Here is a 26,202-nt window from a genome sequence, read left to right as displayed (position 1 = left end):
TACTCTTCCATTGTTCTTGGGAATTCTGCTGAAGTTTAAAAATATTACGGATCATTTCTATTGTTCTTCGGAATTCTGCTGAAGTTTAAATATGCTACGGAACTCTTCCATTGTTCTTTGGAATTCTGCTGAAGTTTAAAAATGCTACGGAACTCTTCGATTGTTCTTCGGAATTCTGCTGAAGTTTAAAAATGCTACGGAACTCTTCCATTGTTCTTCTGAGTTCTGCTGAAGTTTAAAAATGCTGCGGAACTCTTCCATTGTTCTTCGGAATTCTGATGAAGTTTAAAACTGCAACGGAACTCTTCCATTGTTCTTCGGAATTCTGCTGAAGTTTAAAAATGCTACGGAACTCTTCTATTGTTCTTCGGAATTCTGCTGAAGTTTAAAAATGCTATGGAACTCTTCCATTGTTCTCGGAATTCTGGTGAAGTTTAAAAATGCTACGGAATTCTTCCATTGTTCTCGGAAATCTGGTGAAGTTTAAAAATGCTACGGAACTCATCCATTGTTCTCGGAATTCTGCTGAAGTTTAAAAATGCTACGGAACTCTTCCATTGTTCTTCGGAATTCTGCTGAAGTTTAAAAATGGTACGGAACTTTTCCATTGTTCTTCGGAATTCTGACGAAGTTTAAAAAGGCTACGGAACTCTTCCATTGTTCTTCGGAATTCTGCTGAAGTTTAAAAATGCTACGGAACTCTTCCATTGTTCTTCGGAATTCTGCAGAAGTTTAAAAATGCTACGGAACTCTTCCATTGTTCTTGGAATTCTGGTGAAGTTTAAAAATGCTACGGAACTCTTCCATTGTACTCAGAATTCTGCTGAAGCTTATAAATTCTACGGTTCTCTTCCATTGTTCTTGGGAATTCTGCTGAAGTTTGAAAATGCTACGGAACTCTTCCATTGTTCTTCGGAATTCTGCTGAAGTTTAAAAATGCTACGGAACACTTCCTTTGTTCTTCGGAATTCTGCTGAAGTTTAAAAATGCTACGGAACTCTTCCATTGTTCATGGAATTCTGGTGAAGTTTAAAAATGCTACGGAACTCTTCCATTGTTCTTTGGAATTCTGCTGAAGTTTAAAAATGCTATGGAACTCTTCCATTGTTCTTCTGAATTCTGCTGAAGTTTAAAAATGCTACGGAACTCTTCCATTGTTCTCGGAATTCTGTTGAAGTTTAAAAATGCTACGGAACTCTTCCATTGTTCTCGGAATTCTGGTGAAGTTTAAAAATGCTACGGAACTCTTCCATTGTTCTCGGAATTCTGCTGAAGTTTAAAAATGCTATGGAACTCTTCCATTGTTCTTCGGAATTCTGCTGAAGTTTAAAAATGCTATGGAACTTTTCCATTGTTCTTCGGAATTCCGATGAAGTTTAAAAATGCTACGGAACTCTTCCATTGTTCTTCGGAATTCTGCTGAAGTTTAAAAATGCTACGGAACTCTTCCATTGTTCTTTGGAATTCTGCAGAAGTTTAAAAATGCTACGGAACTCTTCCATTGTTCTTGGAATTCTGGTGAAGTTTAAAAATGCTACGGAACTCTTCCATTGTTCTCAGAATTCTGCTGAAGTTTATAAATTCTACGGTACTCTTCCATTGTTCTTGGGAATTCTGCTGAAGTTTAAAAATGTTACGGATCATTTCCATTGTTCTTCGGAATTCTGCTGAAGTTTAAATATGCTACGGAACTCTTCCATTGTTCTTTGGAATTCTGCTGAAGTTTAAAAATGCTACGGAACTCTTCGATTGTTCTTCGGAATTCTGCTGAAGTTTAAAAATGCTACGGAACTCTTCCATTGTTCTTCTGAGTTCTGCTGAAGTTTAAAAATGCTGCGGAACTCTTCCATTGTTCTTCGGAATTCTGATGAAGTTTAAAACTGCAACGGAACTCTTCCATTGTTCTTCGGAATTCTGCTGAAGTTTAAAAATGCTACGGAACTCTTCTATTGTTCTTCGGAATTCTGCTGAAGTTTAAAAATGCTATGGAAATCTTCCATTGTTCTCGGAATTCTGGTGAAGTTTAAAAATGCTACGGAACTCTTCCATTGTTCTCGGAATTCTGGTGAAGTTTAAAAATGCTACGGAACTCTTCTTTTGTTCTCGGAATTCTGCTGAAGTTTAAAAATGCTACGGAACTCTTCCATTGTTCTTCGGAATTCTGCTGAAGTTTAAAAATGGTACGGAACTTTTCCATTGTTCTTCGGAATTCTGACGAAGTTTAAAAAGGCTACGGAACTCTTCCATTGTTCTTCGGAATTCTGCTGAAGTTTAAAAATGCTACGGAACTCTTCCATTGTTCTTCGGAATTCTGCAGAAGTTTAAAAATGCTACGGAACTCTTCCATTGTTCTTGGAATTCTGGTGAAGTTTAAAAATGCTACGGAACTCTTCCATTGTTCTCAGAATTCTGCTGAAGCTTATAAATTCTACGGTGCTCTTCCATTGTTCTTGGGAATTCTGCTGAAGTTTAAAAATGTTACGGATCAATTCCATTGTTCTTCGGAATTCTGCTGAAGTTTGAAAATGCTACGGAACTCTTCCATTGTTCACGGAATTCTGGTGAAGTTTAAAAATGCTACGGAACTCTTCCATTGTTCTTTGGAATTCTGCTGAAGTTTAAAAATGCTATGGAACTCTTCCATTGTTCTTCTGAATTCTGCTGAAGTTTAAATATGCTACGGAACTCTTCCATTGTTCTTTGGAATTCTGCTGAAGTTTAAAAATGCTACGGAACTCTTCGATTGTTCTTCGGAATTCTGCTGAAGTTTAAAAATGCTACGGAACTCTTCCATTGTTCTTCTGAGTTCTGCTGAAGTTTAAAAATGCTGCGGAACTCTTCCATTGTTCTTCGGAATTCTGATGAAGTTTAAAACTGCAACGGAACTCTTCCATTGTTCTTCGGAATTCTGGTGAAGTTTAAAAATGCCACGGAATTCTTCCATTGTTCTCGGAAATCTGGTGAAGTTTAAAAATGCTACGGAACTCATCCATTGTTCTCGGAATTCTGCTGAAGTTTAAAAATGCTACGGAACTCTTCCATTGTTCTTCGGAATTCTGCTGAAGTTTAAAAATGGTACGGAACTTTTCCATTGTTCTTCGGAATTCTGACGAAGTTTAAAAAGGCTACGGAACTCTTCCATTGTTCTTCGGAATTCTGCTGAAGTTTAAAAATGCTACGGAACTCTTCCATTGTTCTTCGGAATTCTGCAGAAGTTTAAAAATGCTACGGAACTCTTCCATTGTTCTTGGAATTCTGGTGAAGTTTAAAAATGCTACGGAACTCTTCCATTGTTCTCAGAATTCTGCTGAAGCTTATAAATTCTACGGTGCTCTTCCATTGTTCTTGGGAATTCTGCTGAAGTTTGAAAATGCTACGGAACTCTTCCATTGTTCTTCGGAATTCTGCTGAAGTTTAAAAATGCTACGGAACACTTCCTTTGTTCTTCGGAATTCTGCTGAAGTTTAAAAATGCTACGGAACTCTTCCATTGTTCACGGAATTCTGGTGAAGTTTAAAAATGCTACGGAACTCTTCCATTGTTCTTTGGAATTCTGCTGAAGTTTAAAAATGCTATGGAACTCTTCCATTGTTCTTCTGAATTCTGCTAAAGTTTAAAAATGCTTCGGAACTCTTCCATTGTTCTCGGAATTCTGGTGAAGTTTAAAAATGCTACGGAACTCTTCCATTGTTCTCGGAATTCTGCTGAAGTTTAAAAATGCTACGGAACTCTTCCATTGTTCTTGGGAATTCTGCTGAAGTTTAAAAATGTTACGGATCAATTCCATTGTTCTTTGGAATTCTGCTGAAGTTAGAAAATGCTACGGAACTCTTCCATTGTTCTTCGGAATTCTGCTGAAGTTTAAAAATGCTGTGGAACTCTTCCATTGTTGTTCGGAATTCTGCTGAAGTTTAAAAATGCTACGGAACTCTTCCATTGTTCTTCGGAATTCTGCAGAAGTTTAAAAATGCTACGGAACTCTTCCATTGTTCTTGGAATTCTGGTGAAGTTTAAAAATGCTACGGAACTCTTCCATTGTTCTCAGAATTCTGCTGAAGTTTATAAATTCTACGGTACTCTTCCATTGTTCTTGGGAATTCTGCTGAAGTTTAAAAATGTTACGGATCATTTCCATTCTTCTTCGGAATTCTGCTGAAGTTTAAATATTCTACGGAACTCTTCCATTGTTCTTTGGAATTCTGCTGAAGTTTAAAAATGCTACGGAACTCTTCGATTGTTCTTCGGAATTCTGCTGAAGTTTAAAAATGCTACGGAACTCTTCCATTGTTCTTCTGAGTTCTGCTGAAGTTTAAAAATGCTGCGGAACTCTTCCATTGTTCTTCGGAATTCTGATGAAGTTTAAAACTGCAACGGAACTCTTACATTGTTCTTCGGAATTCTGCTGAAGTTTAAAAATGCTACGGAACTCTTCTATTGTTCTTCGGAATTCTGCTGAAGTTTAAAAATGCTATGGAAATCTTCCATTGTTCTCGGAATTCTGGTGAAGTTTAAAAATGCTACGGAACTCTTCCATTGTTCTCGGAATTCTGGTGAAGTTTAAAAATGCTGCGGAACTCATCCATTGTTCTCGGAATTCTGCTGAAGTTTAAAAATGCTACGGAACTCTTCCATTGTTCTTCGGAATTCTGCTGAAGTTTAAAAATGGTACGGAACTTTTCCATTGTTCTTCGGAATTCTGACGAAGTTTAAAAAGGCTACGGAACTCTTCCATTGTTCTTCGGAATTCTGCTGAAGTTTAAAAATGCTACGGAACTCTTCCATTGTTCTTCGGAATTCTGCAGAAGTTTAAAAATGCTACGGAACTCTTCCATTGTTCTTGGAATTCTGTTGAAGTTTAAAAATGCTACGGAACTCTTCCATTGTTCTCAGAATTCTGCTGAAGCTTATAAATTCTACGGTGCTCTTCCATTGTTCTTGGGAATTCTGCTGAAGTTTAAAAATGTTACGGATCAATTCCATTGTTCTTCGGAATTCTGCTGAAGTTTGAAAATGCTACGGAACTCTTCCATTGTTCACGGAATTCTGGTGAAGTTTAAAAATGCTACGGAACTCTTCCATTGTTCTTTGGAATTCTGCTGAAGTTTAAAAATGCTATGGAACTCTTCCATTGTTCTTCTGAATTCTGCTGAAGTTTAAAAATGCTACGGAACTCTTCCATTGTTCTCGGAATTCTGTTGAAGTTTAAAAATGCTACGGAACTCTTCCATTGTTCTCGGAATTCTGGTGAAGTTTAAAAATGCTACGGAACTCTTCCATTGTTCTCGGAATTCTGCTGAAGTTTAAAAATGCTATGGAACTCTTCCATTGTTCTTCGGAATTCTGCTGAAGTTTAAAAATGCTACGGAACTTTTCCATTGTTCTTCGGAATTCTGATGAAGTTTAAAAATGCTACGGAACTCTTCCATTGTTCTTCGGAATTCTGCTGAAGTTTAAAAATGCTACGGAACTCTTCCATTGTTCTTCGGAATTCTGCAGAAGTTTAAAAATGCTACGGAACTCTTCCATTGTTCTTGGAATTCTGGTGAAGTTTAAAAATGCTACGGAACTCTTCCATTGTTCTCAGAATTCTGCTGAAGTTTATGAATTCTACGGTACTCTTCCATTGTTCTTGGGAATTCTGCTGAAGTTTAAAAATATTACGGATCATTTCCATTGTTCTTCGGAATTCTGCTGAAGTTTAAATATACTACGGAACTCTTCCATTGTTCTTTGGAATTCTGCTGAAGTTTAAAAATGCTACGGAACTCTTCGATTGTTCTTTGGAACTCTGCTGAAGTTTAAAAATGCTACGGAACTCTTCCATTGTTCTTCTGAGTTCTGCTGAAGTTTAAAAATGCTGCGGAACTCTTCCATTGTTCTTCGGAATTCTGATGAAGTTTAAAACTGCAACGGAACTCTTCCATTGTTCTTCGGAATTCTGCTGAAGTTTAAAAATGCTACGGAACTCTTCTATTGTTCTTCGGAATTCTGCTGAAGTTTAAAAATGCTATGGAACTCTTCCATTGTTCTCGGAATTCTGGTGAAGTTTAAAAATGCTACGGAATTCTTCCATTGTTCTCGGAAATCTGGTGAAGTTTAAAAATGCTACGGAACTCATCCATTGTTCTCGGAATTCTGCTGAAGTTTAAAAATGCTACGGAACTCTTCCATTGTTCTTCAGAATTCTGCTGAAGTTTAAAAATGGTACGGAACTTTTCCATTGTTCTTCGGAATTCTGACGAAGTTTAAAAAGGCTACGGAACTCTTCCATTGTTCTTCGGAATTCTGCTGAAGTTTAAAAATGCTACGGAACTCTTCCATTGTTCTTCGGAATTCTGCAGAAGTTTAAAAATGCTACGGAACTCTTCCATTGTTCTTGGAATTCTGGTGAAGTTTAAAAATGCTACGGAACTCTTTCATTGTTCTCAGAATTCTGCTGAAGCTTATAAATTCTACGGTGCTCTTCCATTGTTCTTGGGAATTCTGCTGAAGTTTGAAAATGCTACGGAACTCTTCCATTGTTCTTCGGAATTCTGCTGAAGTTTAAAAATGCTACGGAACACTTCCTTTGTTCTTCGGAATTCTGCTGAAGTTTAAAAATGCTACGGAACTCTTCCATTGTTCACGGAATTCTGGTGAAGTTTAAAAATGCTACGGAACTCTTCCATTGTTCTTTGGAATTCTGCTGAAGTTTAAAAATGCTATGGAACTCTTCCATTGTTCTTCTGAATTCTGCTGAAGTTTAAAAATGCTTCGGAACTCTTCCATTGTTCTCGGAATTCTGGTGAAGTTTAAAAATGCTACGGAACTCTTCCATTGTTCTCGGAATTCTGCTGAAGTTTAAAAATGCTACGGAACTCTTCCATTGTTCTTCGGAATTCTGCTGAAGTTTAAAAATGGTACGGAACTTTTCCATTGTTCTTCGGAATTCTGACGAAGTTTAAAAAGGCTACGGAACTCTTCCATTGTTCTTCGGAATTCTGCTGAAGTTTAAAAATGCTACGGAACTCTTCCATTGTTCTTCGGAATTCTGCAGAAGTTTAAAAATGCTACGGAACTCTTCCATTGTTCTTGGAATTCTGGTGAAGTTTAAAAATGCTACGGAACTCTTCCATTGTTCTCAGAATTCTGCTGAAGCTTATAAATTCTACGGTGCTCTTCCATTGTTCTTGGGAATTCTGCTGAAGTTTGAAAATGCTACGGAACTCTTCCATTGTTCTTCGGAATTCTGCTGAAGTTTAAAAATGCTACGGAACACTTCCTTTGTTCTTCGGAATTCTGCTGAAGTTTAAAAATGCTACGGAACTCTTCCATTGTTCACGGAATTCTGGTGAAGTTTAAAAATGCTACGGAACTCTTCCATTGTTCTTTGGAATTCTGCTGAAGTTTAAAAATGCTATGGAACTCTTCCATTGTTCTTCTGAATTCTGCTAAAGTTTAAAAATGCTTCGGAACTCTTCCATTGTTCTCGGAATTCTGGTGAAGTTTAAAAATGCTACGGAACTCTTCCATTGTTCTCGGAATTCTGCTGAAGTTTAAAAATGCTACGGAACTCTTCCATTGTTCTTGGGAATTCTGCTGAAGTTTAAAAATGTTACGGATCAATTCCATTGTTCTTTGGAATTCTGCTGAAGTTAGAAAATGCTACGGAACTCTTCCATTGTTCTTCAGAATTCTGCTGAAGTTTAAAAATGCTGTGGAACTCTTCCATTGTTGTTCGGAATTCTGCTGAAGTTTAAAAATGCTACGGAACTCTTCCATCGTTCTTCGGAATTCTGCAGAAGTTTAAAAATGCTACGGAACTCTTCCATTGTTCTTGGAATTCTGGTGAAGTTTAAAAATGCTACGGAACTCTTCCATTGTTCTCAGAATTCTGCTGAAGTTTATAAATTCTACGGTACTCTTCCATTGTTCTTGGGAATTCTGCTGAAGTTTAAAAATGTTACGGATCATTTCCATTCTTCTTCGGAATTCTGCTGAAGTTTAAATATTCTACGGAACTCTTCCATTGTTCTTTGGAATTCTGCTGAAGTTTAAAAATGCTACGGAACTCTTCGATTGTTCTTCGGAATTCTGCTGAAGTTTAAAAATGCTACGGAACTCTTCCATTGTTCTTCTGAGTTCTGCTGAAGTTTAAAAATGCTGCGGAACTCTTCCATTGTTCTTCGGAATTCTGATGAAGTTTAAAACTGCAACGGAACTCTTACATTGTTCTTCGGAATTCTGCTGAAGTTTAAAAATGCTACGGAACTCTTCTATTGTTCTTCGGAATTCTGCTGAAGTTTAAAAATGCTATGGAAATCTTCCATTGTTTTCGGAATTCTGGTGAAGTTTAAAAATGCTACGGAACTCTTCCATTGTTCTCGGAATTCTGGTGAAGTTTAAAAATGCTGCGGAACTCATCCATTGTTCTCGGAATTCTGCTGAAGTTTAAAAATGCTACGGAACTCTTCCATTGTTCTTCGGAATTCTGCTGAAGTTTAAAAATGGTACGGAACTTTTCCATTGTTCTTCGGAATTCTGACGAAGTTTAAAAAGGCTACGGAACTCTTCCATTGTTCTTCGGAATTCTGCTGAAGTTTAAAAATGCTACGGAACTCTTCCATTGTTCTTCGGAATTCTGCAGAAGTTTAAAAATGCTACGGAACTCTTCCATTGTTCTTGGAATTCTGGTGAAGTTTAAAAATGCTACGGAACTCTTCCATTGTTCTCAGAATTCTGCTGAAGCTTATAAATTCTACGGTGCTCTTCCATTGTTCTTGGGAATTCTGCTGAAGTTTAAAAATGTTACGGATCAATTCCATTGTTCTTCGGAATTCTGCTGAAGTTTGAAAATGCTACGGAACTCTTCCATTGTTCACGGAATTCTGGTGAAGTTTAAAAATGCTACGGAACTCTTCCATTGTTCTTTGGAATTCTGCTGAAGTTTAAAAATGCTATGGAACTCTTCCATTGTTCTTCTGAATTCTGCTGAAGTTTAAAAATGCTACGGAACTCTTCCATTGTTCTCGGAATTCTGTTGAAGTTTAAAAATGCTACGGAACTCTTCCATTGTTCTCGGAATTCTGGTGAAGTTTAAAAATGCTACGGAACTCTTCCATTGTTCTCGGAATTCTGCTGAAGTTTAAAAATGCTATGGAACTCTTCCATTGTTCTTCGGAATTCTGCTGAAGTTTAAAAATGCTACGGAACTTTTCCATTGTTCTTCGGAATTCTGATGAAGTTTAAAAATGCTACGGAACTCTTCCATTGTTCTTCGGAATTCTGCTGAAGTTTAAAAATGCTACGGAACTCTTCCATTGTTCTTCGGAATTCTGCAGAAGTTTAAAAATGCTACGGAACTCTTCCATTGTTCTTGGAATTCTGGTGAAGTTTAAAAATGCTACGGAACTCTTCCATTGTTCTCAGAATTCTGCTGAAGTTTATGAATTCTACGGTACTCTTCCATTGTTCTTGGGAATTCTGCTGAAGTTTAAAAATATTACGGATCATTTCCATTGTTCTTCGGAATTCTGCTGAAGTTTAAATATACTACGGAACTCTTCCATTGTTCTTTGGAATTCTGCTGAAGTTTAAAAATGCTACGGAACTCTTCGATTGTTCTTTGGAATTCTGCTGAAGTTTAAAAATGCTACGGAACTCTTCCATTGTTCTTCTGAGTTCTGCTGAAGTTTAAAAATGCTGCGGAACTCTTCCATTGTTCTTCGGAATTCTGATGAAGTTTAAAACTGCAACGGAACTCTTCCATTGTTCTTCGGAATTCTGCTGAAGTTTAAAAATGCTACGGAACTCTTCTATTGTTCTTCGGAATTCTGCTGAAGTTTAAAAATGCTATGGAACTCTTTCATTGTTCTCGGAATTCTGGTGAAGTTTAAAAATGCTACGGAATTCTTCCATTGTTCTCGGAAATCTGGTGAAGTTTAAAAATGCTACGGAACTCATCCATTGTTCTCGGAATTCTGCTGAAGTTTAAAAATGCTACGGAACTCTTCCATTGTTCTTCAGAATTCTGCTGAAGTTTAAAAATGGTACGGAACTTTTCCATTGTTCTTCGGAATTCTGACGAAGTTTAAAAAGGCTACGGAACTCTTCCATTGTTCTTCGGAATTCTGCTGAAGTTTAAAAATGCTACGGAACTCTTCCATTGTTCTTCGGAATTCTGCAGAAGTTTAAAAATGCTACGGAACTCTTCCATTGTTCTTGGAATTCTGGTGAAGTTTAAAAATGCTACGGAACTCTTTCATTGTTCTCAGAATTCTGCTGAAGCTTATAAATTCTACGGTGCTCTTCCATTGTTCTTGGGAATTCTGCTGAAGTTTGAAAATGCTACGGAACTCTTCCATTGTTCTTCGGAATTCTGCTGAAGTTTAAAAATGCTACGGAACACTTCCTTTGTTCTTCGGAATTCTGCTGAAGTTTAAAAATGCTACGGAACTCTTCCATTGTTCACGGAATTCTGGTGAAGTTTAAAAATGCTACGGAACTCTTCCATTGTTCTTTGGAATTCTGCTGAAGTTTAAAAATGCTATGGAACTCTTCCATTGTTCTTCTGAATTCTGCTGAAGTTTAAAAATGCTTCGGAACTCTTCCATTGTTCTCGGAATTCTGGTGAAGTTTAAAAATGCTACGGAACTCTTCCATTGTTCTCGGAATTCTGCTGAAGTTTAAAAATGCTACGGAACTCTTCCATTTTTCTTCGGAATTCTGCTGAAGTTTAAAAATGCTACGGAACTTTTCCATTGTTCTTCGGAATTCTGATGAAGTTTAAAAATGCTACGGAACTCTTCCATTGTTCTTCGGAATTCTGCTGAAGTTTAAAAATGCTACGGAACTCTTCCATTGTTTTTCGGAATTCTGCAGAAGTTTAAAAATGCTACGGAACTCTTCCATTGTTCTTGGAATTCTGGTGAAGTTTAAAAATGCTACGGAACTCTTCCATTGTTCTCAGAATTCTGCTGAAGTTTATAAATTCTACGGTACTCTTCCATTGTTCTTGGGAATTCTGCTGAAGTTTAAAAATGTTACGGATCATTTCCATTGTTCTTCGGAATTCTGCTGAAGTTTAAATATGCTACGGAACTCTTCCATTGTTCTTTGGAATTCTGCTGAAGTTTAAAAATGCTACGGAACTCTTCGATTGTTCTTCGGAATTCTGCTGAAGTTTAAAAATGCTACGGAACTCTTCCATTGTTCTTCTGAGTTCTGCTGAAGTTTAAAAATGCTGCGGAACTCTTCCATTGTTCTTCGGAATTCTGATGAAGTTTAAAACTGCAACGGAACTCTTCCATTGTTCTTCGGAATTCTGCTGAAGTTTAAAAATGCTACGGAACTCTTCTATTGTTCTTCGGAATTCTGCTGAAGTTTAAAAATGCTATGGAACTCTTCCATTGTTCTTCGGAATTCTGCTGAAGTTTGAAAATGCTACGGAGCTCTTCCATTGTTCACGGAATTCTGGTGAAGTTTAAAAATGCTACGGAACTCTTCCATTGTTCTTTGGAATTCTGCAGAAGTTTAAAAATGCTATGGAACTCTTCCATTGTTCTCGGAATTCTGGTGAAGTTTAAAAATGCTACGGAACTCTTTCATTGTTCTCGGAATTCTGGTGAAGTTTAAAAATGCTACGGAACTCATCCATTGTTCTCGGAATTCTGCTGAAGTTTAAAAATGCTACGGAACTCTTCCATTGTTCTTCGGAATTCTGCTGAAGTTTAAAAATGGTACGGAACTTTCCCATTGTTCTTCGGAATTCTGACGAAGTTTAAAAAGGCTACGGAACTCTTCCATTGTTCTTCGGAATTCTGCTGAAGTTTAAAAATGCTACGGAATTCTTCCATTGTTCTTCGGAATTCTGCAGAAGTTTAAAAATGCTACGGAACTCTTCCATTGTTCTTGGAATTCTGGTGAAGTTTAAAAATGCTACGGAACTCTTCCATTGTTCTCAGAATTCTGCTGAAGCTTATAAATTCTACGGTGCTCTTCCATTGTTCTTGGGAATTCTGCTGAAGTTTAAAAATGCTACGGAACTCTTCCCTTGTTTTGCGGAATTCTTCTGAAGTTTATAAATTCTACGGTACTCTTCCATTGTTCTTGGGAATTCTGGTGAAGTTTAAAAATGCTACGGAACTCTTCCATTGTTCTCAGAATTCTGCTGAAGTTTATAAATTCTACGGTACTCTTCCATTGTTCTTGGGAATTCTGCTGAAGTTTAAAAATGTTACGGATCATTTCCATTGTTCTTCGGAATTCTGTTGAAGTTTAAATATGCTACGGAACTCTTCCATTGTTCTTTGGAATTCTGCTGAAGTTTAAAAATGCTACGGAACTCTTCGATTGTTCTTCGGAATTCTGCTGAAGTTTAAAAATGCTACGGAACTCTTCCATTGTTCTTCTGAGTTCTGCTGAAGTTTAAAAATGCTGCGGAACTCTTCCATTGTTCTTCGGAATTCTGATGAAGTTTAAAACTGCAACGGAACTCTTCCATTGTTCTTCGGAATTCTGCTGAAGTTTAAAAATGCTACAGAACTCTTCTATTGTTCTTCGGAATTCTGCTGAAGTTTAAAAATGCTATGGAACTCTTCCATTGTTCTCGGAATTCTGGTGAAGTTTAAAAATGCTACGGAACTCTTCCATTGTTCTCGGAATTCTGGTGAAGTTTAAAAATGCTACGGAACTCATCCATTGTTCTCGGAATTCTGCTGAAGTTTAAAAATGCTACGGAACTCTTCCATTGTTCTTCGGAATTCTGCTGAAGTTTAAAAATGGTACGGAACTTTTCCATTGTTCTTCGGAATTCTGACGAAGTTTTAAAAGGCTACGGAACTCTTCCATTGTTCTTCGGAATTCTGCTGAAGTTTAAAAATGCTACGGAACTCTTCCATTGTTCTTCGAAATTCTGCAGAAGTTTAAAAATGCTACGGAACTCTTCCATTGTTCTAGGAATTCTGGTGAAGTTTAAAAATGCTACGGAACACTTCCATTGTTCTCAGAATTCTGCTGAAGCTTATAAATTCTACGGTGCTCTTCCATTGTTCTTGGGAATTCTGCTGAAGTTTAAAAATGTTACGGATCAATTCCATTGTTCTTCGGAATTCTGCTGAAGTTTGAAAATGCTACGGAGCTCTTCCATTGTTCACGGAATTCTGGTGAAGTTTAAAAATGCTACGGAACTCTTCCATTGTTCTTTGGAATTCTGCAGAAGTTTAAAAATGCTATGGAACTCTTCCATTGTTCTTGGAATTCTGGTGAAGTTTAAAAATGCTACGGAACTCTTTCATTGTTCTCGGAATTCTGGTGAAGTTTAAAAATGCTACGGAACTCATCCATTTTTCTCGGAATTCTGCTGAAGTTTAAAAATGCTACGGAACTCTTCCATTGTTCTTCGGAATTCTGCTGAAGTTTAAAAATGGTACGGAACTTTCCCATTGTTCTTCGGAATTCTGACGAAGTTTAAAAAGGCTACGGAACTCTTCCATTGTTCTTCGGAATTCTGCTGAAGTTTAAAAATGCTACGGAATTCTTCCATTGTTCTTCGGAATTCTGCAGAAGTTTAAAAATGCTACGGAACTCTTCCATTGTTCTTGGAATTCTGGTGAAGTTTAAAAATGCTACGGAACTCTTCCATTGTTCTCAGAATTCTGCTGAAGCTTATAAATTCTACGGTGCTCTTCCATTGTTCTTGGGAATTCTGCTGAAGTTTAAAAATGTTACGGATCAATTCCATTGTTCTTCGGAATTCTGCTGAAGTTTAAAAATGCTACGGAACTTTTCCATTGTTCTTCGGAATTCTGCTGAAGTTTAAAAATGCTACGGAACTCATCCATTGTTCTTCGGAATTCTGCTGAAGTTTAAAAATGCTACGGAACTCTTCCCTTGTTTTGCGGAATTCTTCTGAAGTTTATAAATGCTACAGAACTCTTCTCTTGTTCTTCAGAATTCTGCTGAAGTTTAAAAATGCTACGGAACACTTCCTTTGTTCTTCGGAATTCTGCTGAAGTTTAAAAATGCTACAGAACTCTTCCATTGTTCACGGTATTCTGGTGAAGTTTAAAAATGCTACGGAACTCTTCCATTGTTCTTCGGAATTCTGCTGAAGTTTAAAATTGCTACGGGACACTTCCATTGTTCTTCTGAGTTCTGCTGAAGTTTAAAAAGGCTACGGAACTCTTCCATTGTTCTTTGGAATTCTGATGAAGTTTAAAATTGCAACGGAACTCTTCCATTGTTCTTCGGAATTCTGCTGAAGTTGAAAAATGCTACGGAACTCTTCCATTGTTCTTCGGAATTCTGCTGAAGTTTAAAAATGCTACGGAACTCTTCCATTGTTCTCGGAATTCTGGTGAAGTTTAAAAATGCTGCGGAACTCATCCATTGTTCTTGGAATTCTGATGAAGTTTAAAAATGCTACGGAACTCTTCCATTGTTCTTCGGAATTCTGCTGTAATTTAAAAATGCTACGGAACTCTTCCATTGTTCTTCGGAATTCTGCTGAAGTTTAAAAATGCTACGGAACTCTTCCATTGTTCTTCGGAATTCTGCTGAAGTTTAAAAATGCTATGGAACTCTTCCATTGTTTTTCGGAATTCTGCTGAAGTTTAAAAATGCTGTGGAACTCTTCCATTGTTCTCGGAATTCTTCTGAAGTTTGAAAATGCTACGGAACTCTTCCATTGTTCTTCAGAATACTGCTGAAGTTTAAAAATGCTACGGAACACTTCCTTTGTTCTTCGGAATTCTGCTGAAGTTTAAAAATGCTACAGAACTCTTCTCTTGTTCTTCAGAATTCTGCTGAAGTTTAAAAATGCTACGGAACACTTCCTTTGTTCTTCCGAATTCTGCTGAAGTTTAAAAATGCTACAGAACTCTTCCATTGTTCACGGTATTCTGGTGAAGTTTAAAAATGCTACGGAACTCTTCCATTGTTCTTCGGAATTCTGCTGAAGTTTAAAAATGCTACGGGACTCTTCCATTGTTCTTCTGAGTTCTACTGAAGTTTAAAAAGGCTACGGAACTCTTCCATTGTTCTTCGGAATTCTGATGAAGTTTAAAACTGCAACGGAACTCTTCCATTGTTCTTCGGAATTCTGCTGAAGTTTAAAAATGCTACGGAACACTTCCATTGTTCTTCGGAATTCTGCTGAAGTTTAAAAATGCTACGGAACTCTTCCATTGTTCTCGGAATTCTGCTGAAGTTTAAAAATGACTGCGAACTCATCCATTGTTCTCGGAATTCTGCTGAAGTTTAAAAATGCTACAGAACTCTTCCATTGTTCTTCGGAATTCTGCTGTAATTTAAAAATGCTACGGAACTCTTCCATTGTTCTTCGGAATTCTGCAAAAGTTTAAAAATGCTACGGAACTCTTCCATTGTTTTTCGGAATTCTGCTGAAGTTTAAAAATGCTGTGGAGCTCTTCCATTGTTCTTGGAATTCTTCTGAAGTTTGAAAATGCTACGGAACTCTTCCATTGTTCTTCAGAATACTGCTGAAGTTTAAAAATGCTACGGAACACTTCCTTTGTTCTTCGGAATTCTGCTGAAGTTTAAAAATGCTACGGAACTCTTCCAATGTTCACGGAATTCTGGTGAAGTTTAAAAATGCTACGGAACTCTTCCATTGTTATTCTTAATTCTGCTGAAGTTTACAAATGCTACGGAACTCTTCCATTGTTCTTCGGAATTCTGCTGAAGTCTAAAAATGCTATGGAACTCTTCCATTGTTCTTCTGAATTCTGCTGAAGTTTAAAAATGCTACGGAACTCTTCCATTGTTCACGGAATTCTGGTGAAGTTTAAAAATGCTACGGAACTCTTCCATTGTTATTCTTAATTCTGCGGAAGTTTAAAAATGCTACGGAACTCTTCCATTGTTCTTCGGAATTCTGCTGAAGTTTAAAAATGCTATGGAACTCTTCCATTGTTCTTCTGAATTCTGCTGAAGTTTAAAAATGCTACGGAACTCTTCCATTGTTCTCGGAATTCTGTTGAAGTTTAAAAATGCTACGGAACTCTTCCATTGTTCTCGGAATTCTGGTGAAGTTTAAAAATGCTACGGAACTCTTCCTTTGTTCTCAGAATTCTGCTGAAGTTTAAAAATGCTATGGAACTCTTCCATTGTTCTTCGGAATTCTGACGAAGTTTAAAAATGCTACGGAACTTTTACATTGTTCTTCAGAATTCTGATGAAGTTTAAAAATGCTACGGAACTCTTCCATTGTTCTTCGGAATTCTGCTGAAGTTTAAAAATGCTACGGAACTCTTCCATTGTTCTTCGGAATTCTGCAGAAGTTTAAAAATGCTACGGAAATCTTCCATTGTTCTTGGAATTCTGGTGAAGTTTAAAAATGCTACGGAACTCTTCCATTGTTCTCAGAATTCTGCTGAAGTTTATAAATTCTACGGTACTCTTCCATTGTTCTTGGGAATTCTGCTGAAGTTTAAAAATGTTACGGATCATTTCCATTGTTCTTCGGAATTCTGCTGAAGTTTAAATATGCTACGGAACTCTTCCATTGTTCTTCGGAATTCTGCTGAAGTTTAAAAATGCTACGGAACTCTTTGATTGTTCTTCGGAATTCTGCTGAAGTTTAAAAATGTTACAGAACTCTTCCATTGTTCTTCTGAGTTCTGCTGAAGTTTAAAAATGCTACGGAACTCTTCCATTGTTATTCTTAATTCTGCTGAAGTTTAAACATGCTACGGAACTCTTCCATTGTTCTTCGGAATTCTGCTGTAATTTAAAAATGCTACGGAACTCTTCCATTGTTCTTCGGAATTCTACTGAAGTTTAAAAATGCTACGGAACTCTTCCATTGTTCTTCGGAATTCTGCTGAAGTTTAAAAATGCTACGGAACTCTTCCATTGTTTTTCGGAATTCTGCCGAAGTTTAAAAATGCTGTGGAACTCTTCCATTGTTCTCGGAATTCTTTTGAAGTTTGAAAATGCTACGGAACTCTTCCATTGTTCTTCAGAATACTGCTGAAGTTTAAAAATGCTACGGAACACTTCCTTTGTTCTTCGGAATTCTGCTGAAGTTTAAAAATGCTACAGAACTCTTCCATTGTTCACGGTATTCTGGTGAAGTTTAAAAATGCTACGGAACTCTTCCATTGTTCTCGGAATTCTGCTGAAGTTTAAAAATGCTACGGAACTCTTCCATTTTTCTTCGGAATTCTGCTGAAGTTTAAAAATGCTACGGAACTTTTCCATTGTTCTTCGGAATTCTGATGAAGTTTAAAAATGCTACGGAACTCTTCCATTTTTCTTCGGAATTCTGCTGAAGTTTAAAAATGCTACGGAACTTTTCCATTGTTCTTCGGAATTCTGATGAAGTTTAAAAATGCTACGGAACTCTTCCATTGTTCTTCGGAATTCTGCTGAAGTTTAAAAATGCTACGGAACTCTTCCATTGTTTTTCGGAATTCTGCAGAAGTTTAAGAATGCTACGGAACTCTTCCATTTTTCTTCGGAATTCTGCTGAAGTTTAAAAATGCTACGGAACTTTTCCATTGTTCTTCGGAATTCTGAAGAAGTTTAAAAATGCTACGGAACTCTTCCATTGTTCTTCGGAATTCTGCTGAAGTTTAAAAATGCTACGGAACTCTTCCATTGTTTTTCGGAATTCTGCAGAAGTTTAAAAATGCTACGGAACTCTTCCATTGTTCTTGGAATTCTGGTGAAGTTTAAAAATGCTACGGAACTCTTCCATTGTTCTCAGAATTCTGCTGAAGTTTATAAATTCTACGGTACTCTTCCATTGTTCTTGGGAATTCTGCTGAAGTTTAAAAATGTTACGGATCATTTCCATTGTTCTTCGGAATTCTGCTGAAGTTTAAATATGCTACGGAACTCTTCCATTGTTCTTTGGAATTCTGCTGAAGTTTAAAAATGCTACGGAACTCTTCGATTGTTCTTCGGAATTCTGCTGAAGTTTAAAAATGCTACGGAACTCTTCCATTGTTCTTCTGAGTTCTGCTGAAGTTTAAAAATGCTGCGGAACTCTTCCATTGTTCTTCGGAATTCTGATAAAGTTTAAAACTGCAACGGAACTCTTCCATTGTTCTTCGGAATTCTGCTGAAGTTTAAAAATGCTACGGAACTCTTCCATTGTTCTTCGAAATTCTGCAGAAGTTTAAAAATGCTACGGAACTCTTCCATTGTTCTTGGAATTCTGGTGAAGTTTAAAAATGCTACGGAACTCTTCCATTGTTCTCAGAATTCTGCTGAAGCTTATAAATTCTACGGTGCTCTTCCATTGTTCTTGGGAATTCTGCTGAAGTTTAAAAATGTTACGGATCAATTCCATTGTTCTTCGGAATTCTGCTGAAGTTTGAAAATGCTACGGAGCTCTTCCATTGTTCACGGAATTCTGGTGAAGTTTAAAAATGCTACGGAACTCTTCCATTGTTCTTCGGAATTCTGCAGAAGTTTAAAAATGCTATGGAACTCTTCCATTGTTCTCGGAATTCTGGTGAAGTTTAAAAATGCTACGGAACTCTTTCATTGTTCTCGGAATTCTGGTGAAGTTTAAAAATGCTACGGAACTCATCCATTGTTCTCGGAATTCTGCTGAAGTTTAAAAATGGTACGGAACTTTCCCATTGTTCTTCGGAATTCTGACGAAGTTTAAAAATGCTACGGAACTCTTCCATTGTTCTTCGGAATTCTGCTGAAGTTTAAAAATGCTACGGAACTCTTCCATTGTTCTTCGGAATTCTGCAGAAGTTTAAAAATGCTACAGAACTCTTCCATTGTTCTTGGAATTCTGGTGAAGTTTAAAAATGCTACGGAACTCTTCCATTGTTCTCAGAATTCTGCTGAAGCTTATAAATTCTACGGTGCTCTTCCATTGTTCTTGGGAATTCTGCTGAAGTTTAAAAATGTTACGGATCAATTCCATTGTTCTTCGGAATTCTGCTGAAGTTTAAAAATGCTACGGGACTCTTCCATTGTTCTTCTGAGTTCTGCTGAAGTTTAAAAAGGCTACGGAACTCTTCCATTGTTCTTCGGAATTCTGATGAAGTTTAAAACTGCAACGGATCTCTTCCATTGTTCTTCGGGATTCTGCTGAAGTTTACAAATGCTACGGAACTCTTCCATTGTTCTACGGAATTCTGCTGAAGTTTAAAAATGCTACGGAACTCTTCCATTGTTCTCGGAATTCTGGTGAAGTTTAAAATTCTGCGGAACTCATCCATTGTTCTCGGAATTCTGCTGAAGTTTAAAAATGCTACCGAACTCTTCCATTGTTCTTCGGAATTCTGCTGTAATTTAAAAATGCTACGGAACTCTTCCATTGTTCTTCGGAATTCTGCTGAAGTTTAAAAATGCTACGGAACTTTTCCATTGTTCTTCGGAATTCTGCTGTAATTTAAAAAAGCTACGGAACTCTTCCATTGTTCTTCGGAATTCTGCTGAAGTTTAAAAATGCTACGGAACTCTTCCATTGTTCTTCGGAATTCTGCTGAAGTTTAAAAATGCTACGGAACTCTTCCATTGTTTTTCGGAATTCTGCTGAAGTTTAAAAATGCTGTGGAACTCTTCCATTGTTCTCGGAATTCTTCTGAAGTTTGAAAATGCTTTGGAACACTTCCATTGTTCTTCAGAATACTGCTGAAGTTTAAAAATGCTACGGAACACTTCCTTTGTTCTTCGGAATTCTGCTGAAGTTTAAAAATGCTACGGAACTCTTCCATTGTTCTCGGAATTCTGCTGAAGTTTAAAAATGCTACGGAACTCTTCCATTGTTATTCTTAATTCTGCTGAAGTTTAAAAATGCTACAGAACTCTTCCATTGTTCTTCGGAATTCTGCTGAAGTTTAAAAATGCTATGGAACTCTTCCATTGTTCTTCTGAATTCTGCTAAAGTTTAAAAATGCTACGGAACTCTTCCATTGTTCTCGCAATTCTGGTGAAGTTTAAAAATGCTACGGAACTCTTCCATTGTTCTTGGAATTCTGCTGAAGTTTAAAAATGCTATGGAACTCTTCCATTGTTCTTCGGAATTCTGCTGAAGTTTAAAAATGCTACGGAACTTTTCCATTGTTCTTTGGAATTCTGATGAAGTTTAAAAATGCTACGGAACTCTTCCATTATTCTCAGAATTCTGCTGAAGCTTATAAATTCTGCGGTACTCTTCCATTGTTCTTGGGAATTCTGCTGAAGTTTAAAAATGTTACGGATCATTTCCATTGTTCTTCGGAATTCTGCTGAAGTTTAAATATGCTACAGAACTCTTCCATTGTTATTCGGAATTCTGCTGAAGTTTAAAAATGCTACGGAACTGTTCGATTGTTCTTCGGAATTCTGCTGAAGTTTAAAAATGCTACGGAACTCTTCCATTGTTCTTCTGAGTTCTGCTGAAGTTTAAAAATGCTGCGGAACTCTTCCATTGTTCTTCGGAATTCTGATGAAGTTTAAAACTGCAACGGAACTCTTCCATTGTTCTTCGGAATTCTGCTGAAGTTTAAAAATGCTACGGAACTCTTCCATTGTTCTTCGGAATTCTGCTGAAGTTTAAAAATGCTATGGAACTCTTCCATTGTTCTTGGAATTCTGGTGAAGTTGAAAAATGCTACGGAACTCTTCCATTGTTCTCGGAATTCTGGTGAAGTTTAAAAATGCTACGGAACTCATCCATTGTTCTCGGAATTCTGCTGAAGTTTAAAAATGCTACGGAACTCTTCCATTGTTCTTCGGAATTCTGCTGAAGTTTAAAAATGCTACGGAATTCTTTCATTGTTCTTCGGAATTCTGCAGAAGTTTAAAAATGCTACGGAACTCTTCCATCGTTCTTGGAATTCTGGTGAAGTTTAAAAATGCTACGGAACTCTTCCATTGTTCTCAGAATTCTGCTGAAGCTTATAAATTCTACGGTGCTCTTCCATTGTTCTTGGGAATTCTGCTGAAGTTTAAAAATGTTACGGATCAATTCCATTGTTCTTCGGAATTCTGCTGAAGTTTAAAAATGCTACGGAACTCTTCCATTGTTCTTCGGAATTCTGCTGAAGTTTAAAAATGCTACGGAACTCTTCCATTGTTCTTCGGAATTCTGCTGAAGTTTAAAAATGCTACAGAACTCTTTCATTGTTTTGCGGAATTCTGCTGAAGTTTAAAAATGCTACGGAACTCTTCCATTTTTCTCGGAATTCTTCTGAAGTTTAAAAATGCTGCAGAACTCTTCTCTTGTTCTTCAGAATTCTGCTGAAGTTTAAAAATGCTACGGAACTCTTCCATTGTTCTCGGAATTCTGGTGAAGTTTAAAAATGACTGCGGAACTCATCCATTGTTCTTGGAATTCTGCTGAAGTTTAAAAATGCTACGGAACTCTTCCATTGTTCTTATGAGTTCTGCTGAAGTTTAAAAATGCTGTGGAACTCTTCAATTGTTCTTCGGAATTCTGATGAAGTTTAAAACTGCAACGGAACTCTTCCATTGTTCTTCGGAATTCTGCTGAAGTTTAAAAATGCTACGGAACTCTTCCATTGTTTTTCGGAATTCTGCAGAAGTTTAAAAATGCTGTGGAGCTCTTCCATTGTTCTCGGAATTCTTCTGAAGTTTGAAAATGCTACGGAACTCTTCCATTGTTCTTCAGAATTCTGCTGAAGTTTAAAAATGCTACGGAACACTTCCTTTGTTCTTCGGAATTCTGCTGAAGTTTAAAAATGCTACAGAACTCTTCCATTGTTCACGGTATTCTGGTGAAGTTTAAAAATGCTACGGAACTCTTCCATTGTTCTTCGGAATTCTGCTGAAGTTTAAAAATGCTACGTAACTCTTCCATTGTTTTGCGGAATTCTTCTGAAGTTTATAAATGCTACAGAACTCTTCTCTTGTTCTTCAGAATTCTGCTGAAGTTTAAAAATGCTACGGAACACTGCCTTTGTTCTTCGGAATTCTGCTGAAGTTTAAAATGCTACAGAACTCTTCCATTGTTCACGGTGTTCTGGTGAAGTTTAAAAATGCTACGGAACTCTTCCATTGTTCTTCGGAATTCTGCTGAAGTTTAAAATTGCTACGGGACTCTTCCATTGTTCTTCTGAGTTCTGCTGAAGTTTAAAAAGGCTACGGAACTCTTCCATTGTTCTTCGGAATTCTGATGAAGTTTAAAACTGCAACGGAACTCTTCCATTGTTCTTCGGAATTCTGCTGAAGTTTAAAAATGCTACGGAACTCTTCCATTGTTCTTCGGAATTCTGCTGAAGTTTAAAAATGCTACGGAACTCTTCCATTGTTCTCGGAATTCTGGTGAAGTTTAAAAATGCTGCGGAACTCATCCATTGTTCTTGGAATTCTGCTGAAGTTTAAAAATGCTACGGAACTCTTCCATTGTTATTCGGAATTCTGCTGTAATTAAAAAATGCTACGGAACTCTTCCATTGTTCTTCGGAATTCTGCTGAAGTTTAAAAATGCTACGGAACTCTTCCATTGTTCTTCGGAATTCTGCTGAAGTTTAAAAATGCTATGGAACTCTTCCATTATTTTTCAGAATTCTGCTGAAGTTTAAAAATGCTGTGGAACTCTTCCATTGTTCTCGGAATTCTTCTGAAGTTTGAAAATGCTACGGAACTCTTCCATTGTTCTTCAGAATACTGCTGAAGTTTAAAAATGCTACAGAACTCTTCTCTTGTTCTTCAGAATTCTGCTGAAGTTTAAAAATGCTACGGAACAGTTCCTTTGTTCTTCGGAATTCTGCTGAAGTTTAAAAATGCTACAGAACTCTTCCATTGTTCACGGTATTCTGGTGAAGTTTAAAAATGCTACGGAACTCTTCCATTGTTCTTCGGAATTCTGTTGAAGTTTAAAAATGCTACGGGACTCTTCCATTGTTCTTCTGAGTTCTGCTGAAGTTTAAAAAGGCTACGGAAATCTTCCATTGTTCTTCGGAATTCTGATGAAGTTTAAAACTGCAACGGAACTCATCCATTGATCTTGGAATTCTGGTGAAGTTTAAAAATGCTACGGAACTCTTCCATTGTTCTCAGAATTCTGCTGAAGCTTATAAATTCTACGGTGCTCTTCCATTGTTCTTGGGAATTCTGCTGAAGTTTAAAAATGTTACGGATCAATTCCATTGTTCTTCGGAATTCTGCTGAAGTTTGAAAATGCTACGGAACTCTTCCATTGTTCTTCGGAATTCTGCTGAAGTTTAAAAATGCTGTGGAACTCTTCCATTGTTCTTCGGAATTCTGCTGAAGTTTAAAAATGCTACGGAACTCTTCCATTGTTCTTCGGAATTCTGCAGAAGTTTAAAAATGCTACGGAACTCTTCCATTGTTCTTGGAATTCTGGTGAAGTTTAAAAATGCTACGGAACTCTTCCATTGTTCTCAGATTTCTGATGAAGTTTATAAATTCTACGGTACTCTTCCATTGTTCTTGGGAATTCTGCTGAAGTTTAAAAATGTTACGGATCATTTCCATTGTTCTTCGGAATTCTGCTGAAGTTTAAACATGCTACGGAACTCTTCCATTGTTCTTCGGAATTCTGCTGAAGTTTAAAAATGCTACGCAACTCTTCGATTGTTCTTCGGAATTCTGCTGAAGTATAAAAATGCTACGGAACTCTTCCATTGTTCTTCTGAGTTCTGCTGAAGTTTAAAAATGCTGTGGAACTCTTCCATTGTTCTTCGGAATTCTGATGAAGTTTAAAACTTCAACGGAACTCTTCCATTGTTCTTCGGAATTCTGCTGAAGTTTAAAAATGCTACGGAACTCTTCCATTGTTCTTCGGAATTCTACAGAAGTTTAAAAATGCTATGGAACTCTTCCATTGTTCTCGGAATTCTGGTGAAGTTTAAAAATGCTACGGAACTCTTTCATTGTTCTTCAGAATACTGCTGAAGTTTAAAAATGCTACAGAACTCTTCTCTTGTTCTTCAGAATTCTGCTGAAGTTTAAAAATGCTACGGAACAGTTCCTTTGTTCTTCGGAATTCTGCTGAAGTTTAAAAATGCTACAGAACTCTTCCATTGTTCACGGTATTCTGGTGAAGTTTAAAAATGCTACGGAACTCTTCCATTGTTCTTCGGAATTCTGTTGAAGTTTAAAAATGCTACGGGACTCTTCCATTGTTCTTCGGAATTCTGCTGAAGTTTAAAAATGCTACGGAACTCTTCCATTGTTCTTCGGAATTCTGCTGAAGTTTAAAAATGCTACGGAACTCTTCCATTGTTCTCGGAATTCTGGTGAAGTTTAAAAATGCTGCGGAACTCATCCATTGTTCTTGGAATTCTGCTGAAGTTTAAAAATGCTACGGAACTCTTCCATTGTTATTCGGAATTCTGCTGTAATTAAAAAATGCTACGGAACTCTTCCATTGTTCTTCGGAATTCTGCTGAAGTTTAAAAATGCTACGGAACTCTTCCATTGTTCTTCGGAATTCTGCTGAAGTTTAAAAATGCTATGGAACTCTTCCATTATTTTTCAGAATTCTGCTGAAGTTTAAAAATGCTGTGGAACTCTTCCATTGTTCTCGGAATTCTTCTGAAGTTTGAAAATGCTACGGAACTCTTCCATTGTTCTTCAGAATACTGCTGAAGTTTAAAAATGCTACAGAACTCTTCTCTTGTTCTTCAGAATTCTGCTGAAGTTTAAAAATGCTACCGAACAGTTCCTTTGTTCTTCGGAATTCTGCTGAAGTTTAAAAATGCTACAGAACTCTTCCATTGTTCACGGTATTCTGGTGAAGTTTAAAAATGCTACGGAACTCTTCCATTGTTCTTCGGAATTCTGTTGAAGTTTAAAAATGCTACGGGACTCTTCCATTGTTCTTCTGAGTTCTGCTGAAGTTTAAAAAGGCTACGGAACTCTTCCATTGTTCTTCGGAATTCTGATGAAGTTTAAAACTGCAACGGAACTCATCCATTGATCTTGGAATTCTGGTGAAGTTTAAAAATGCTACGGAACTCTTCCATTGTTCTCAGAATTCTGCTGAAGCTTATAAATTCTACGGTGCTCTTCCATTGTTCTTGGGAATTCTGCTGAAGTTTAAAAATGTTACGTATCAATTCCATTGTTCTTCGGAATTCTGCTGAAGTTTGAAAATGCTACGGAACTCTTCCATTGTTCTTCGGAATTCTGCTGAAGTTTAAAAATGCTGTGGAACTCTTCCATTGTTCTTCGGAATTCTGCTGAAGTTTAAAAATGCTACGGAACTCTTCCATTGTTCTTCGGAATTCTGCAGAAGTTTAAAAATGCTACGGAACTCTTCCATTGTTCTTGGAATTCTGGTGAAGTTTAAAAATGCTACGGAACTCTTCCATTGTTCTCAGATTTCTGATGAAGTTTATAAATTCTACGGTACTCTTCCATTGTTCTTGGGAATTCTGCTGAAGTTTAAAAATGTTACGGATCATTTCCATTGTTCTTCGGAATTCTGCTGAAGTTTAAACATGCTACGGAACTCTTCCATTGTTCTTCGGAATTCTGCTGAAGTTTAAAAATGCTACGCAACTCTTCGATTGTTCTTCGGAATTCTGCTGAAGTATAAAAATGCTACGGAACTCTTCCATTGTTCTTCTGAGTTCTGCTGAAGTTTAAAAATGCTGTGGAACTCTTCCATTGTTCTTCGGAATTCTGATGAAGTTTAAAACTTCAACGGAACTCTTCCATTGTTCTTCGGAATTCTGCTGAAGTTTAAAAATGCTACGGAACTCTTCCATTGTTCTTCGGAATTCTACAGAAGTTTAAAAATGCTATGGAACTCTTCCATTGTTCTCGGAATTCTGGTGAAGTTTAAAAATGCTACGGAACTCTTTCATTGTTCTTCAGAATACTGCTGAAGTTTAAAAATGCTACAGAACTCTTCTCTTGTTCTTCAGAATTCTGCTGAAGTTTAAAAATGCTACGGAACAGTTCCTTTGTTCTTCGGAATTCTGCTGAAGTTTAAAAATGCTACAGAACTCTTCCATTGTTCACGGTATTCTGGTGAAGTTTAAAAATGCTACGGAACTCTTCCATTGTTCTTCGGAATTCTGTTGAAGTTTAAAAATGCTACGGGACTCTTCCATTGTTCTTCTGAGTTCTGCTGAAGTTTAAAAAGGCTACGGAACTCTTCCATTGTTCTTCGGAATTCTGATGAAGTTTAAAACTGCAACGGAACTCTTCCATTGATCTTGGAATTCTGGTGAAGTTTAAAAATGCTACGGAACTCTTCCATTGTTCTCAGAATTCTGCTGAAGCTTATAAATTCTACGGTGCTCTTCCATT

The sequence above is a fragment of the Phyllobates terribilis genome, unplaced genomic scaffold, assembly GCF_046119375.1.
Source record: "Phyllobates terribilis strain yellow unplaced genomic scaffold, ASM4611937v1 Scaffold_230__1_contigs__length_3167835, whole genome shotgun sequence".
Classification (NCBI taxonomy): domain Eukaryota; kingdom Metazoa; phylum Chordata; class Amphibia; order Anura; family Dendrobatidae; genus Phyllobates; species Phyllobates terribilis.
Note: the sequence above shows the minus strand (reverse complement) of the source record.